This window comes from Schistocerca nitens, chromosome 3, assembly GCF_023898315.1.
Source record: "Schistocerca nitens isolate TAMUIC-IGC-003100 chromosome 3, iqSchNite1.1, whole genome shotgun sequence".
NCBI classification, from domain to species: domain Eukaryota; kingdom Metazoa; phylum Arthropoda; class Insecta; order Orthoptera; family Acrididae; genus Schistocerca; species Schistocerca nitens.
The window spans coordinates 801,848,671-801,864,651 of NC_064616.1; the positions used below are offsets into that span (position 1 = coordinate 801,848,671).

Consider the following 15,981-nt stretch of genomic DNA (forward strand, 5'->3'; position numbering starts at 1 on the left):
CTACACAAGTACGACAAAATATGAAGTATTCATGCTGCGTTTGGCCGAGCGGGTCTAGGCGCTACAGTCTGGAGCTGCGCGACCGCTACTGTCGCAGGTTCGAATCCTGCCTCGGGCATGGATGTGTGTGATGTCCTTAGGTTAATTAGGTTTAAGTAGTTCTAAGTTCTAGGGGATTGATGACCTCAGAATTTAAATCCCATAGTGCTCAGAGCCATTTGAACCATGCTGCATTCAGTTGCTGTGTTACTGACAAACACTTATATTATGAAAAGACTATAGAAATGTAAGAAATTAATAAATAAAGTAAATACAGATATGTAGCTTTCAGGGACGATAGCTATAGTGCAATGCTATCATATAAATGTCGTTCAGTGAAATCACATGAAGCATTTAATTGTTCATTGTGATAATATTTAGTCTCTTTAAATCATACCAATCACAAATTTATCTGGTTTTTAAGATAACGAAAATTAGCTTTCAGCTGCACCAACATATTCATCTTACCTCGTACAAACTCTAGGCTGCCGAATAGCTCGCCCACATAACGTTACAATTTCACGTCACAATTTTGTTACAATCTACAAAGTTATAGCAGGGAGGCTTATTTTCCAGAGTTTGTGCAACAGCACACTGGTGCTGTACTCATGTTATTGCAGCAATCGATACCAGAGCTGATATACGACATTACTATGTGTATTGCCATGGCGGTAAAAATAAGGAGTTTTCATGATGTCCATAACTTGAGGCCGATGTCCGTCATCTTAGTTGCGCCAAAACATTACCTTCGACAGGTTTGAATGTCAGGAGTCGCAAAAGCTGCTTGATCAATACGCCACCTTGCGTCGTCGATGGGTTTACTATCGGTCGTATCGTAGTCTGACATGGTAAGGAATCTATAAAATACAGACTTCCCAGAAGCAAACCAATGAATATTGAATGAATAAAATTATAGCTGCCTGCGGTAACATGCTTAATTGATTGAAGTATTAGAAATCGGAAGATTCTTCAGGTAATCCATACCTGGCACTTTCTTAAGCATAGATTTTCTGGATTTCAAGTGTTCGGAACGTTTAATCTGGTACAACTGCTCGGATTTCCTCTTACGTAATTCAATTTAAGTTGTTAGATGTTGTTTATGTCTATTCAAAGTCTCTATATGAGTTTCATCTTTTTCGTTGTTTGTTAAACAGTTGGCTCTAAATTTGTAACACACTGAATATGTGTCAGTTCTGGGGTACCCAAAACTTATGTTGTAATTAGTCACAAAAATCATCCGATGTTGATCGTATGACACAGGGTTTGGAGGATTTTTCTCTGAATATAACAGGTGTAAATTTCGAATACTAAGTTCTTCTGGTAAATATAATAGTTTGCTGTCAGAAACTCTACAATGCGATTTGCGGCCACCCAGTGAATGTATGTGTTGATGCGCTTTAGATACAATTTCCCCTTCAAGATTGTTTGGTCTGGTGTTATGTCTTCCTCAGGCCTCCACATGTGCTTTCCATGTAGTAGCCAATGCCTTTTAAGATTAATAAGCCGCCTGTTAGCGATGCCATGCAATGCCAAGAACGCTGGTTGTCATACCAGAACGTCCTTAATTGTCTATCTCTATCAATAATCTTCTTACAGACATGCGAAGAATCATGACATGCAGCTTCATCTGGACTTTTCCTTGGTCTTCTTTGCATCACAGAATGTGCAGTGATAAGTCCAATCAGGAGACTTTTGTTTATCATAGGTAGTCATTTGATTGAATTCCTTCATTAATCTATTCTTTTCTATAAATGGAACATTTTGAAAACATCTCAGTCGTAAGTACTTTCAGTCGTCACCTGCAGTGTGACTCCTGGACCGTAACCTTTTTGAAGAATCAGAAACACGCCCCAACTCCCCTTTTTTCCTTGTATTCTGCACAGGACTGGAACGTTCTTCTTCATTCTTCAACATTTCTGATGCCTACTTTTCTCTTAAGAAATAAATTTATGCACATGTATCTACCTGCAAAATTTCCTTTTCCAGGCAAATTTCAATGCACAATGTGGCGCTGTTTTATATCGGTCTTTATTACTAAACAATGTAACAGTTCGAACTTCGTTTAAAATGTGTGAATGACTGGCATACATTGTTGGAAATTCAGTAACACGAACCTAGAATTTTATAAGTTGAAACATAGCCGGCCGCGGTGACCGTGCGGTTCTAGGCACTTCAGTCTGGAACTGCGTGACTGCTACGGTCACAGGTTCGAATCCTGCCTCGGGCATTGATGTGTGTGATGTCCTTAGGTTAGTTAGGTTTAAGTCGTTCAAAGTTCTAGGGGACTGATGACCTCAGATGTTGAGTCCCATAGTGCTCTGAGCCATTTGAACCATTTTAAACATAAAAGGAGGAAAAAACAGCACTAAGTAGAAAATGGATCTTGATTGTTCTTCCTCAGCAGCTAATGGATCTTGATTGTTGTGCTCAAAGACACCCAAATTTTAGCACAGATTTTCGAGCACCTTGATCAGTTTTACAAAAATACAAACCTTGCCGCCTTATAGATAAGTAAAAGCAGTAGATGCACAGCATTCTAGTATAATATTTTGTTTATCACAAAGCTTAGTGTAGGCTTACGTGCTTTGAAAACTTCAAAATAAAATTCAAAAATAATTTCAAGCAGTTATCCCAGAAAAACTAAAGAGAGGTTCAGGCAAGAAATATTCTGGGAAGTGAAACAGATAAGCTACTGTTTAAAAGATATAATAATTTAGTATGAAAACCAAATATAAAAGTACATGCTATTAAAAACGTTTATTAAAATACACTCCTGGAAATGGAAAAAAGAACACATTGACACCGGTGTGTCAGACCCACCATACTTGCTCTGGACACTGCGAGAGGGCTGTACAAGCAATGATCACACGCACGGCACAGCGGACACACCAGGAACCGCGGTGTTGGCCGTCGAATGGCGCTAGCTGCGCAGCATTTATGCACCGCCGCCGTCAGTGTCAGCCAGTTTGCCGTGGCATACGGAGCTCCATCGCAGTCTTTAACACTGGTAGCATGCCGCGACAGCGTGGACGTGAACCGTATGTGCAGTTGACGGACTTTGAGCGAGGGCGTATAGTGGGCATGCGGGAGGCCGGGTGGACGTACCGCCGAATTGCTCAACACGTGGGGCGTGAGGTCTCCACAGTACATCGATGTTGTCGCCAGTGGTCGGCGGAAGGTGCACGTGCCCGTCGACCTGGGACCGGACCGCAGCGACGCACGGATGCACGCCAAGACCGTAGGATCCTACGCAGTGCCGTAGGGGACCGCACCGCCACTTCCCAGCAAATTAGGGACACTGTTGCTCCTGGGGTATCGGCGAGGACCATTCGCAACCGTCTCCATGAAGCTGGGCTACGGTCCCGCACACCGTTAGGCCGTCTTCCGCTCACGCCCCAACATCGTGCAGCCCGCCTCCAGTGGTGTCGCGACAGGCGTGAATGGAGGGACGAATGGAGACGTGTCGTCTTCAGCGATGAGAGTCGCTTCTGCCTTGGTGCCAATGATGGTCGTATGCGTGTTTGGCGCCGTGCAGGTGAGCGCCACAATCAGGACTGCATACGACCGAGGCACACAGGGCCAACACCCGGCATCATGGTGTGCGGAGCGATCTCCTACACTGGCCGTACACCACTGGTGATCGTTGAGGGGACACTGAATAGTGCACGGTACATCCAAACCGTCATCGAACCCATCGTTCTACCATTACTAGACCGGCAAGGGAACTTGCTGTTCCAACAGGACAATGCACGTCCGCATGTATCCCGTGCCACCCAACGTGCTCTAGAAGGTGTAAGTCAACTACCCTGGCCAGCAAGATCTCCGGATCTGTCCCCCATTGAGCATGTTTGGGACTGGATGAAGCGTCGTCTCACGCGGTCTGCACGTCCAGCACGAACGCTGGTCCAACTGAGGCGCCAGGTGGAAATGGCATGGCAAGCCGTTCCACAGGACTACATCCAGCATCTCTACGATCGTCTCCATGGGAGAATAGCAGCCTGCATTGCTGCGAAAGGTGGATATACACTGTACTAGTGCCGACATTGTGCATGCTCTGTTGCCTGTGTCTATGTGCCTGTGGTTCTGTCAGTGTGATCATGTGATGTATCTGACCCCAGGAATGTGTCAATAAAGTTTCCCCTTCCCGGGACAATGAATTCACGGTGTTCTTATTTCAATTTCCAGGAGTGTATATGTGAAGCATCTGTTTAAGAAGTTTGTATCTGTTACAGAGCCTGGTCTGTCATTACTAACAACATTAGTTACGGTAGCTTAGATACTTGTCGAAACAAAATATCCATTTTACAGTGTCTAGGTAACTCAGACGTTTCCTTTAATCACAATGCAGTCTTTTCAAATAGCTATTATAGGAGGTATTATTTTACGTGCTCATTATACCACTAGAAATGCCTACTGGTGACGTTTACTGAAATGCAAACTGCTGAAACATGCTTTCAAAAAAGAATTTATCGCTTTTTGCTATTACAAGCCTCACGGTGAAAGACACTTCGTAAGTAAGATTTCAGAGCTAGATGTGTAAACTACAATGATACTGACACATTGATAGTCTAATAAAACAAGAACTCAATTCTGCATGGAGTTATACCTTCACGCAGAATATTTCACTTTGTTAACATCCACAAGTCTTGATAGCATGCCTTACTTACTTCTTTCCTAATAGCATACATTTATGTGCTAACAAACGTAGGTAAGCTTTTTGTAGACATGAACATTAGGTGTGTTGCGCATACGAGCTGAAAGTTTAAAATATAGCGAGTAAGAATCAGTACCGCTAAGCAAAGAAGCAACTGTCTTTGGAGTTCAAACCTCATCAGCCATAGACACAAATACAGTAAAAGAGGAGTCAAACGGACTATGAAAACATCTTTTTCTCATCAAGAACCTCTGTTCTGGGATTTTGGCTGCAGATATTGTGCAATGTATTATGCAATGTATTGTTTATAGACCTCTCTCTGGTGTCCTCGGAAGTACTTTATTTTACTGTAACCAGCATAATCCAAATGGTTAAATTGCAAGCATACATTCCGTTCTGGGATGGACGGTCAACGAAAGTGGCTGCGTCTTTTTCAGAGAAACTATTTCAGTATCCACTTCAAGAAATTTAAGGAAATCGTGGAAAACCTAAATGTAAATGGTCATACGGGAATTTGAACCCTGATTATCCTGAGTACGAGTTTGTAAATGATGACCAACGGATTGAACAAACAGGAGACAACAGAACTTACTGGATTAAAAAACACAACAAAAAAAAAACTTTCTACAATATATCTAGTCTTCAGAAATCTAAGTCATTCAATTAAAAAACAGATTTTTATCGCTGAAGACAAAAATAAATAGTTAATTAAAAAGCCGACTTTTACCGTGAAGACAAAAATGATATTGTGCTCGTGGAGTTTATTGTACTTGTTAGATAAAAGAGTCTTCACAATACATGTGCTGTGGAAGAAAATACACTCAATTCGTTCAGTGTGGCGATTCAGTGTCGAACGCTGTAGCAGGCACTAATATGGCTTCCTGGTAAAAAAAAAGTACCTGACTGCAATGGGACAGAGATCAATGCATAATATTAGCCAATCAAAGAAAATTCAGTAACCAGTTTAAGCAAGGAAACTAGGACTCTTCAAGCACGCAGTCTGTAACAATAGCAGATATACACACTAAAAGGACGTGATAGTTGGCGCATTCATTTCTTAAGCTGTTGCAAACTGTCTCAAATTCTCTAAGATACCCATTTACTGACTCGCATAACTCTTCCACTGATTAACATTTCACTGCTCCGCACGGCTCTTACATCAGGCTCTGCTGACGCGCACCCTTATTCGTCTCGAAGAATTCGCCCTGACGTCGCCCGAACGACCAGAAAGTAAAATGCATAGGGAGACTCCGTGGCTAACACAGTGTAACAACTGCAGAAAAAGCTAGCCAGTTCCCACTTTCTCTAATTAACACGAAGTATTTCAACAACGCTTAACTCATTCCAACAGTTACAAGCAATTTCGCTAATGCAAGCTAATTATATTCCCGCGGAACTGTGTGCCTTCCACGCTACCTGATGACCACTCTTTTTTAAAATAAATATTAATTGTGCAAATCCGCAAGCTTGGAACAGTTTTATTTTGGAATGTTCTCTAGAGATGACACTACACAGAAATCTGAAGTTTAATACCTTACAATGTAGGAACTATTATACGAAGATGGAGCACTACGGGAACAGAAAGGAGGATTTAACATTTTGCTAACAGTACGGACATGTGAGCCGAAAAGCTCACCCCAGACCCATTCATACTGCTGTTGATACAGATTGTCCAGTACAGGTCTGTACTGATAAAGCTATAAAAATGATCATCTTTTATGGAACTCGTTTTAGTACGTTCAAACAACAATCTTATGTTTTCGAATTAAAAATTGAGCGGAATGTCTAACTTGTCCATATATTGTGATACGTGAAGAACATTCATATCGGCCTCCAAACTGGTATTTATGCCATCAAAAAGTGTTTCTTGGTAGTTAGGTCCTCTAAAAACTGGAAATTCTTAATCGTGAAGGTTAATAAGTTAAAAATAAGCACACTTCCGAGAACAATATGTGTGAGACTCCTCTGCCTCACACTGACTTACGTTATCAAAAAGGGTCTGTAGTTCGCTAGAAACAGACTGAAGTCATTCATACTTGGAGAATGACATGACGGACAACTAATGCATTGTTAGCTGTCGTATGCTGTGTAAAAATTAATGTGCACTATTCAGTAGTGAGACACAGTACGCTACCATATTTTGTGGAGTCAATTTGATTCTAATTTTATAGAGATTTACCGCATATCGCAACGAACCTCTCCCGTTACAATCATTGATGTACCGATGGAATACTGGAAACAGATTGCTCAAACCCTGCTGCATGACTTATTGAGAAATACTGTTCATGTATGTGGGATTTTATCAGGAAAGACTAACATTGTACATCGTGACATATAAACTAGGGAGCGCAGAGTTGCAAAGTTTGTCTGGACGCTAGAAAAGTGTAACGCAGACAGTTGAATGAAGACGTCTAATTATTACGAAACCTAGTTAGAAAATTCGAAGACTCGGTATGCAGGACGGGATGCAGGTTTCCCGTGAAACGCGCCATGTTCCATTCCCATTGAGAATACTAGTGAGAGATGAAGATATATCTTTGGCGTTCGTGCTAAAACAATCAGGGTATTGATGCACAAAATAACATTTCTTGAGTGATAAGCCCGCAGCTCGTGGACGTGCGGTAGCGTTCTCGCTTCCCTCGCCCGGGTTCCCGGGTTCGATTCCCGGCGGGGTCAGGGATTTTCTCTGCCTCGTGATGACTGGGTGTTGTGTGATGTCCTTAGGTTAGTTAGGTTTAAGTAGTTCTAAGTTCTAGGGGACTGATGACCATAGATGTTAAGTCCCATTGTGCTCAGAGGCATTTGAACCATTTTGAGTGATGATTGCGGAGGTTATTATTTACTTCTAACAAAATATTCTTCCTTTAATTGCACGTTGGTTTGCACTTGTGGCTAGTTAGTGATGTTTCTGAGTCTTGGTACAGCGCACAGTCAGGCGTAGGCCGCAAAGTGTTAGTAACAGCAGAGAGCGGGCGCGCGCGGCATATCTGAGTCAGTGGATGAGTTGGCACACCCTCAGAGTCGGTCAGCTTTGGGATGTAGTATAGCGGCTGTCTTGTTATAGGGGGAGAGGCCGACCTCTGACGTGTCCTAAAATTTCTGGCCATTGTGCCTGTTGCCGATACGATTCCCGGAGCCCGTATGGGCAGTCTACTGCATATAAAGTTCGACTGGGAATTTTGATAGTATCGCTGCTGGCGCTTGTCTAGTGAGTAAAGTGCATGCACTTGGAATTCCTAGGCTGCAGTTTGGTGCTTCTATGAGATCGTTCAGGGGCCGTGGACCGCTTTTTTCTCGCATTAGGTCACTTCTATTTTTCACATTTGTTTCCTTAGACCTGACTCTAAGAGTTGATCGACCCACGCATTGGACTGGGAAGTCATGCCTTTGTGATGGATGATGCACTTACAATTACCCCTAGCGGGGGAGTTGGCATCTTCTTTCAGAGGAGCATAATGTAATGTAACGTGTATGTAGGCGAGCGATCGGCCGCCTAGAGTTTGTTAGGAGAGATCATTAATTTGCTTGTACGGCCCCAGAGCCACGTCTCCAACACGTCATCCACAATCTACGGCAGTTGGCTGTAGATTATAGTATTGGCAGCTTCTGTACAATCATGTTTCTATCCACTCTTCTTTCCTTGCTTTATATGCCATCATTTTAATTTCAGGAATGTGTCAGAAACATTGAAATCGGGGACAAACAATTCCTGTTGTACACTGCTTCCTTCGCAAGGAGGTTAACATGCTAATTTTGTTGGGTTCCTCCGGCCGTTGAAATATAGAAGAATTTTATCGAAGTTCTATACCGCAGTAGCTCATCTGTCTTCTGCTTGCGTTTATGTTTTTATTGATGGGTGTAAGGCCGTGAAAGCAAGTCAGAACACGAAACACACAGCTACAATGAGGATATCAGGCTTAAAGTTCCCTTCAGTAATTCAAATAACGCAAACAATGTCTTAAAACTTGAAGAGATATCTACATACAGGGTGTTACAAAAAGGTACGGCCAAACTTTCAGGAAACGTTCCTCACACACAAAGAGAGAAAATATTTTATGTGGACATGTGTCCGGAAACGCTTAATTTTCATGTTAGAGCTCATTTTAGTTTCGTCAGTATGTACTGTACTTCCTCGATTCACCGCCAGTTGGCCCAATTGAAGGAAGGTAATGTTGACTTCGGTGCTTGTGTTGACATGCGACTCATTGCTCTACAGTACTAGCATCAAGCACATCAGTAAGTAGCATCAACAGGTTAGTGTTCATCACGAACGTGGTTTTGCAGTCAGTGTAATGTTTATAAATGCGGAGTTGGCAGATGCCGATTTGATGTATGTATTAGCATGGGGCACGTAGCGCGGTACGTTTGTATCGAGACAGATTTCCAGAATGAAGGTGTCCCGACAGGAAGACGTTCCAAGCAATTGATCGGCGTCTTAGGGAGCACAGAATATTCCAGCCTATGACTCGCGACTGTGGAAGATCTAGAACGACGAGGACACCTGCAATGGACGAGGCAATTATTCGTGCAGTTGACGATAACCAGAATGTCAGCGTCAGAGAAGTTGCTGCTGTACAAGGTAACGTTGACCGCGTCACTGTGTGGAGAGTGCTACGGGAGAACCAGTTGTTTCTGTACCATGTACAGCGTGTGCAGGCACTATCAGCAGCTGATTGGCCTCCACGGGTACACTTCTGCGAATGGTTCATCCAGCAATGTGTCAATCCTCATTTCAGTGCAAATGTTCTCTTTACGGATGAGGCTTCATTCCAACGTGATGAAATTGTAAATTTTCACAATCAACATGTGTGGGCTGACGAGAATCCGCACGCAATTGTGCAATCACGTCATCAACACAGATTTTCTGTGAACGTTTGGGCAGGCATTGTTGGTGATGTCTTGATTGGGCCCCATGTTCTTCCACCTACGCTCAATGGAGCACGTTATCATGATTTCATACGGGATACTCTACCTGTGCTGCTAGAACATGTGCCTTTACAAGTACGACACAACATGGGGTTCATGCACGATGGAGCTCCCGCACATCTCAGTCGAAGTGTTCGTACGCTTCTCAACAACAGATTCGGTGATCGATGGATTGGTAGAGGCGGACCAATTCCATGGCCTCCACGCTCTCCTGACCTCAACCGTCTTGACTTTCATTTATGGGGGCATTTGAAAGCTCTTGTCTACGCAACCCCGGTACCAAATGTAGAGACTCTTCGTGCTCGTATTGTGGACGGCTGTGATACAATACGCCATTCTCCAGGGCTGCATCAGCGCATCAGGGATTCCATGCGACGGAGGGTGGATGCATGTATCCTCGCTAACGGAGGACATTTTGAACATTTCCTGTAACAAAGTGTTTGAAGTCACGCTGGTACGTTCTGTTGCTGTGTGTTTCCATTCCATGATTACGCTTCCTTACGAGCCATAATTTCTCTTACTGTATCTCCGTGGTTCTTAAACAAAATGTACGTTGGTGACAGTAGAATTGTTCTGCAGTCGGTCTCAAATGTCAGGTGTCCAAATTTCCTCAATAGTGCATCGCGAAATGAACGCCGCCTTCCCCTCAGGAATTCCCATTTGAGGTCTTGAAGTGTCTCCGTAATATTTCCTTGTTGATCACTCCTACACGTAACAAATCTATCAGTACACCTATGAATTGTTTCGCTGTCTTTCTTTAATTCGGCCTTGTGGGGATCCCAAACATTCGAGTAGTAGTCAATAATGTCAATAATGTGTCAGTAGTCAATGTGTCAATAATGTGTTCTACACGCGGTCTGCTTTATAAATGAGGTACCCTTTCTTAGAATTATCGCAATAAAATCCCTACTGCCAGACTTACGTGCTCGTCCTATTTTATATCGCTTTGCATTGTTGCCCCCAAGTATTTAATCGATGTGATTGAGTCAAGCAGCACACTAATAATGGTGTACTGGAATGTTATATAATTGTTTTCTCTACTCACCTGCGTTAACTTACTACACATTTAGACGAAGGTCGTTGTGGCAGAGCTGTTCTAGGCGCTTCAGTCCGGAACCGCGCTGCTGCTACGGTCGCAGGTTTGAATCCTGCCTCGGGCATTGGATGTATGTGATGTCCTTAGGTTAGTTAGATTTAAATACTTCTAAGTCTAGGGGACTGATGACCTCATATGTTAAGTCCCGTAGTGCTCAGAGCCATTTGAACCATTTTTAGACCAACGTACCATTTCTAGCACCAACTAGAAATTCTGTGTAAGTCAGCTTGTATCCTCATACAGTTAATCACCGAGGTACACCATTGCGTCATCAGCAAAAAGCCGTAAATTGCTGCTCACTCTGTCCTTGAAATAATTTACATATACAGGGTGATTCTGTCAAGATGCCACATACTTTCAGGGATGATGAAGAAGGGGAAAAGTATCAATTTGAGGTAAGTGACCCTGGTCCGGAAACGACTGAGCCAAAAGTTATAAGCCAAAATCCTTCGGACATCTCTGACAGTGGAAGTCTTCTACTGAGAGCTATTTGCTTTCCACGTTTTTGGAGCGGGTAGTATGGATCAAAAAAAGGAAAAATAATTGCCTAGTAAACATGGGATCTAAAATGAATACCTTAAGAGCTGTGAGAACATGTCCAGTAGAAGAGATGTGTTTCACAGTAGCAAAGGTTAAGAAGTGCTCATAGCTCTTAAGGTATGCACTTGGGAGTCGATGTTTAATGGATATTTTTTTCTTGGTTTGGTCCATACTACCTCTTCCCAAAACATAGAAAGCAAAGAGCTTGTGGTAGAAGAGGTATCAGAACGATTTTCGCTTATAAATTTTGACTTGGTTGTTTTCAGAACGGGTCCCTTACCTGAAATTGATACATTTACTCTTCTGTATCATTCCTGAAGGTATGTAATTTCATCATGGAATAATCCTGTATATACAATACGAGCAATCGTATCACACGTTTCTGGTGCGTACCTGACGATATCCTTGTCTCTGACGAACACATTCCGTCGATAATAACGTACTGGGTTCGGTTGCAGGAATCTGCAAGCCACTCACCTATCTGTGAACATAATCCTTATGCTCTGACTTTCGTTAACAGTCTGCAGTGTGACACCAAGTCGGTCAATTTCCGTATATCTAGGAATGTCCAATCTGCCTGATACCCTCCATCCATAGTTTCCAGGATGCCATGTGAAAAAAGAGCAAGCTGAGTTTTACAAGAGCGATGGTTTCCAAATCCGTCGACAGAAGCTTTCCTGCCTCAAGGAAATTTATTATACTCGAATAAAAATATATTCAGCAGCTCTGCAGCAAACCCACGCTAAGAATATTGGTCTGTAATTATGCAGGTCCGTTCTTTCAACTTTCTTATACACGGGAGTTACCTGCGCATTTTTCCAGTCATTTGCGACTTTCCGCTGGGCGAGAAATTCGTGATGAATGCAAGCTAAGTAAGGGACAAATGCCGCAGACTACTCTCCGTAAAACCGGATTGGGATTCTATCTGGACTTGGCGACTTATTTGTTTTCATCTCTTTCAAATGCTTCTCTAAGCCATGAATGCCTACTACTATGTCCTTTTTGGGGTATTCTGTGTGACAGGTAAACGAGGATATCTCTGTACAATCGTCGTGTGTCATAATTTCTTAAAAGTGAAATTTATAACATCAATTGTTTTCGGTTTCTCCAGCTTCAGCTTTCGGCAATTAATTAAAGAGAATTTTGCAACAGATGAACTTCGTTTTTGTTTAAAAAGGATCTTCTGTGTTCATTCTGTAAATACGGATATATATGATTGTACACTTTTGGTTGTTTCAGATTAAAACAGAGTTTTGTTTATAAATTTGGCGCGATATTTACAAACGTCATAAACCAAACACTGTTTTTAATCTAAAACAACCAAAATGTATTCATATGTGCAGAATGACCTCAGAAGGCGATTTATAAATAAAAGTGAAACGCTTCAGTTGTAAAACTCTCTTTAATTAATTGCACTAAGTTTACGACAGGAGAAATAACTGATTTAACAGCTGCTGCGGAAGATGGCCATGCAAACATATACATTAAAATATCAGGTTTCCTTTTGCTGTCTTTTGCTGCCTGTCCAAACTGGTCAACGAGTGAGTGAATAGACGCGTCCGAACCGCTTAGTGATTTTATTTTGAACCAGAACTGTCTCAGGTTCTCTGTAGGATCTTTCGCTGAGGTATGACAGTAGAAGTTGTTGAATGCTTCGTGCATCTATCTTCTTATTGACGCACGATCTTTTGCCTGACTATATTTGTGTGTTCCTTTTCGAACCGAGAGTGCAACAATTTTCGCTTCCTCAGCATTTTCCAAATTTTATTATTAAACGACGATTTGTCTTTTCCATCCTTAACCCACTTACTCAGTACGTACTTCTCCAGAGCGTGATTTACAGTCAGTGTAAACTTAGCACATAGTACCTCTACATCTGTCATACTGGAACGAAACGACGTCTTTTCATTGTCTAAGTGGCATGCCAACAACAGCTTAACTGCTTTTTCGAGCATAAATACTATCATAACCTTCTTGATGGTTTCATTAATTTTAGTGATCATTATTACTGTGATGACATCATGATCTCAATCCCTGTCTCTATACTGACACTGTCGATAAGGTCGTCCCTATTTGTAGCTACAAGGTCTAAAATATTACCATTTCCCTTGGATTGCCTAACTAGTTGTAGAAGGCAGTTATCGGAAAACGTGTTCAAATGCAATCCACAAGACTATCCGTTCGCTCCAACTGCCATGAATCCATAGATGTCCTAGTCTATACTCGGTAGATTAAAATCGCCTCCTACGAATACCGCATGATATAGGTATTTCCGTGCTAATCAGAGTAATCTTTTTTGGAAGGATCCTGCAACTGTTAAGGTGGTGTCGAGTGCCCGTAAAAACATCCGATGATTATCTTGAGTTTGCCTATGCCTGATACTAGTGTTCAGATATCTTCACAGTCAGACTGAATTTCGACCGTGATGGATACATATTTTTGTAGACAGAAATAAACACTCCTCCTCCTACGACGTATATCTGCCTTTCCCATACGCGTTAGCCGGCCGCTGTGGTTTAGCGGTTGTAGGCGATTCAGTCCGGAACCGCGCTGCTGCTGCGGCGCAGGTTCCAATCCTGCCTCGGACATTGATGTGAGTGCTGTCCTTAGGTTAGTTAGGTTTAAGTAGTTCTAAGTCTAGGGGACTGATGACCTCAGATGTTAAGTCCCATAGTGCTTAGAGCCATTTGAACCCATACACGTTCCATGTTTCGCTAAATATTGCGGAGATAGCTACTTCAGGTTTCATCCACTACTCGGCTCCGAGAATAATTTGAGCATGGCAATTTTCCTGAAGGAAAAAAAAGAACACACGTACTCCATTTACTCTGCTTCCAGAGAAACTGTTTTGTTCGCGTAATACACCCCTGACACATCAGCAACTCTCCTCCCGAACAGGTCATGAAGGCCCAAAGGTAGCGACCGGCCGCCGTGTCATCCTCAGCCCAGAGGCGTCACTGGATGCGGAGATGGAGGGGCATGTGGTCAGCACACCGCTCTCCCGGCAGTATGTCAGTTTCCGAGACCGGAGCCGCTACTTCTCAATCAAGTAGCTCCTCATTTTGCCTCAAAAGGGCTGAGTTCACCCCACTTGCCAACAGCGCTCGGCAGACCGGATGGTCACCCATCCAAGTGCTAGTCCAGCCCGACAGCGCTTAACTTCGGTGATCTGACGGGAACCTGTGTTACCACTGCGGCAAGGTCGTTGGATGACACATCAAGAGGAGCCTACTATTTTCCACCTTATAACACAGGTACTGAAATTTGCAGCCGAGACCATCAAAGAATGGACGGGGCCTTTGGTTGACACTCTCCTCTCGGGTCGAAACCAAAGAACCCCGATTGATCTGGGTATGACGCTGCATATAGAGAGCTCTGCTTGCACCCTGTGAACTAGTCCAGCAGTCTCCATCACCTCCGCTAGCTACCTATAAGAACTGTGGATGGCCTCCGAACACAAGCGACGAAATGAGCAACAACTTGCAGATGACTGCTCCCATAGCCGCAGGGAGCGCCTCCTCTCCACGTCGGATGAAGCTCTGAGCAGACACACTGAGTGCACCTTGGATTTTTTTCGAGTCCTGGATGGTATTTCCCTAAGAGGCTCTATAAAGCTCCTAACATAGGAGCTTCCGGTAACTCGTAAGCCCCGAAGCCCGTGTGCCTGCTCGGACCCTGCTGAAGGAGTGGCCACCTGTGCACTCACAGAGTGAGTGAACGAGGCGAGAAGACCAGACTCACCTGAAACGATGCGACCGCGTAATAACTTGTCACTCGCTACGCGAATTATTATTAAAATTCAACACCTTTATTCTGCATGTCTACATATTTATATGTGGTCTGGCATTGTCATGCTGAAGTAGAGGGTACTCCATGTATGGACGAACTCTTGAAATTAATATCTCGATTATAGTTCGCTGTTTGTCCCCACCGACACCGTTACTTTACATATCGCCAAGTTCCTTCAGACAGGTGCAAAAGTGGAAAATTTCTGTGAAGCGGTACCGCATTTCCATTGAATTCAGTGAACTCATACACGAGGTGTATATCGGCAAGCTCTTTATAACCTTGTCCGTACGGTTATGTACCCCAGTACAACCAATACTACAGAAGAAACAAACTTGCGAAAAGCTGAGCGTGGCCGTGCGGTTCTGGGCGCTACAGTCTGGAGCCGAGCGACCGCTACGGTCGCAGGTTCGAATCCTGCCTCGGGCATGGATGCGTGTGATGTCCTTAGGTTAGTTAGGTTTAATTAGTTCTAAGTTCTAGGCGACTGATGACCTCAGAAGTTAAGTCGCATAGTGCTCAGAGCCATTTGAACCATTTGAAAAGCTGAGCGGGATTAAATGCGGGGTTGAGGACAAAGAATGAAGTGGCATTTTAGTTGTCACTAGCAAATACCGCGAGTGAATGGAACAGGTTTGTTTCCAAAAAACACACATTGTGCAAACCGTCGACATTTGGACTGTTGTGCGGATAATCCGTATTTTCAGTGTAATGCAGAGACAAAGCTAAATGCGGATAAGAATTAAAAATACCAATTACTCTACAATAAGTCGCCCGAGAGCATGGGATCATTATACCACTATTTGCAGAAAATATCCCTGAACAATCTCCGAATATAACATTGCGTATCTTTATACTTTTTAAGTGTTATTGATCGTACAAATCTTCTTGAGCTTAAGCAGTGTTATTTAAGTAAGATCCACGATATGGCAAACTGAAC

General features: G+C 43.1%; 1 pseudogene; it reads right to left on the minus strand.

Moving 5' to 3' along the window:
• Positions 1 to 14,347: 14,347 nt before the first annotated feature.
• Positions 14,348 to 14,465, minus strand: LOC126249817 (5S ribosomal RNA; annotated as a pseudogene).
• Between the last annotated feature and the right edge of the window lie 1,516 nt (positions 14,466 to 15,981).